The sequence below is a fragment of the Octopus bimaculoides genome, chromosome 1, assembly GCF_001194135.2.
Source record: "Octopus bimaculoides isolate UCB-OBI-ISO-001 chromosome 1, ASM119413v2, whole genome shotgun sequence".
NCBI classification, from domain to species: domain Eukaryota; kingdom Metazoa; phylum Mollusca; class Cephalopoda; order Octopoda; family Octopodidae; genus Octopus; species Octopus bimaculoides.
In genome coordinates, this window is record NC_068981.1 from 147,769,487 (window position 1) to 147,772,177 (window position 2,691).

The window sequence follows — 2,691 nt, forward strand, 5'->3', positions numbered from 1 at the left end:
TGTGTGCGGTAAGAGGAGACTTAAAGGCCGATTGTTAGATTGATAAGAAGAGGACTGGTTGCAAAACATTGCCTCACAAAATCTCATTCAACCTATGCCAGTATGAAAATGTATATATAAAAGCAAAGATGATGATGATCATATATATATGTTGTGTGCATGTGTATGTGTGTGTGTGTGTGTGTGTGTGTGTAGCCTGATTGGAAAAGTAATTGTCGGGGTTCAGGAACCTGGTGGTGACCCTGCAGACCACAACTAAATTTCTTGGATCCTAGTGGCTCGTCTTGACATAAACTGGTTTCAAACCAGAGAGGAAGCTTCTACAGGGTCATTCAACCTGCTAGAAATAGCACCCAAACCCCTCTGATATCATACCCAACCATCTTAATAAAACGAAAGACACATTGGATTATGTAGTCTTAGATACCCTATATCCGAAGGAGAAAAAAATGAAATAGTCACTGCTGGAATGTTTCTAATCACAGTCTGCTGGACTAGAGCAGACATCCTGGGGCCAAACAACAGCAACAACTGGTTTTCAGGGTTACATTTTTCTCCTTCCTAACTTCTCGGTGTCATCATGGCTGAGGTGGCTTTGCCCCACAAACTTACTTTCCTGTGAACAATAATATCACAACTACTTGTTAAACTATTTTGTTTTGAAATAGAAAACAGATGGTATATATTTTTCATCTTCTGCAAATAAAGACGTAACGAAAGCCAGAATATCAAAATGTTTATTATGCACAAATAAAGTTCTAATTAGAGAATCAAGCTATTTTCATATTGTTTCTTCTTAGTAATGATCACAGACTTATTACTTTATAAATAATCTATCAAGCAGTATTAAACCAGATATCTTCCTAAAAAGAGATAATTTATATCCGTACAAACATTTATCCATCCTTGCACCAACACACACACACACACACACACACACACACACACACACACACACACACACACTTCATAGTATATGTGTGGCATTGTTTTCTGCTTCCTAACAGTTTGCCAAATCTCAGACATAACATAAGATAGATATGAAAATTAAATGCTGAAGGAATTTACAAATGGTTCCAAAAATAAATTTTTGGCACTACATAGTATAATAATTTCTCTAAAGACAATTTCTAAAATTATCTTCCAGAACAGCTATGCATTATAAGAGTAGTGAACTTAAGTTGCAAATTTAGCTTCTTCACTCTCCATCTACTGTCTCGACTACTCTGCAGTTTTAATTGCAAAACCATTCTGAAAAGATAATTGACAAGAGAACAGCAAGCAGTCTGTTACAATAAAGTTTACAACAGAAATGGCATTTTCAGACGAGTGTCATCTCAGGGGAGATTACTCCACATCATTCCTGGAGCATAAACGTAATATTTCACAACTTATACCATGTTGAGTGATTGTCACCACCTGATTAGACTTTTAACACTTTTAAACACAAAAATACATTCTTTTAATTTCTAATTGAAGCATTTTTCCCTCTCTTACATTTTCATTTTTGAAATACTATTCTTAATTAAAACTACAAAATATTATCAAAATATGTTCATGAAAAAATAAAATGCTATAAAATGTAGAAAAATACATATTTGAGGAAATGTTTTACACACACACACACACGCGTGTGTAGGCATGGTGATGCAAACAGGAAAACAGAACTCAAAATATACGTATATTTTTATTAATATTTAGCAGAAGTAACAGATTAACTCAAGAGCTGTTGGCAACAAGCCTTGAGTGACTCTGCTGCTTCTGCTAAATATTAATAAATAAAGGTGTGTGTGTGTGTGTGTGTGTGTGTTTGTGTGTGTGTGTGTTTGTGTGTGTGTGTTTGTGTGTGTGTGTGTTTGTGTGTGTGTGTGTTTCCTTTAGCGTTTTGAAGAAACTAGTTATTAGTAATTTTCTTTTTCAAATGTATTGTACAGATTCAATTCATCCTTTAGTAGGGTCTTTTTTTCTTTATAAGTGACTCAGAGTAGGTGAGACGATGCCTTATGATCTTAGGAGGCCCTCTCAGACTGGAAGAGGTATTCCAGTAGGCACATACAAACAAACTAGTTCATCATCATCTTAACCATTATCTTTGTCATTATCTTTAGGTCCACTTTTTACATGCTGGTATGGGACTGAATAAGAATTTCTGAGGCAATATTCTTTAACCAGATTCCTTTTCTGAGATTTAACCTTAACTGTTTTCATATAACGTATTTTATTCCACTATTCTTTGCCCAAGCATCTAGGGGAAATATTGACTATGTGGGACATTAACAAATTCCATTGCCGGTAAAGGAGTGTCAATGCAAATGACATGTGGAGACAAACACATAAACACACCAATATATGTACACCCCACCTCAGATGTCCTTATACACACACATACATAGTTGTAGACATGACTGTGGGGTTAAGTTCATTTCACATCCATGGAAACTAACAACATAACCTGTATGAGCATGTTGCTTGTTTACAACCATCACATAATGTCAAAATAAGGGCACACACATGTATGTATGTATGTATATGTTATGTCTCAAGCTACTGCTATCTAGCACCTTCAGATGATCTCTACTCAACTGCTACACGACTACTACTCAACTCCTCTACCACGGCTAGACTACCTCTATTTATATGTCTTGGGCAACCTACTTCTTCACTTGGGGGTGTCGACACAACAATATATAT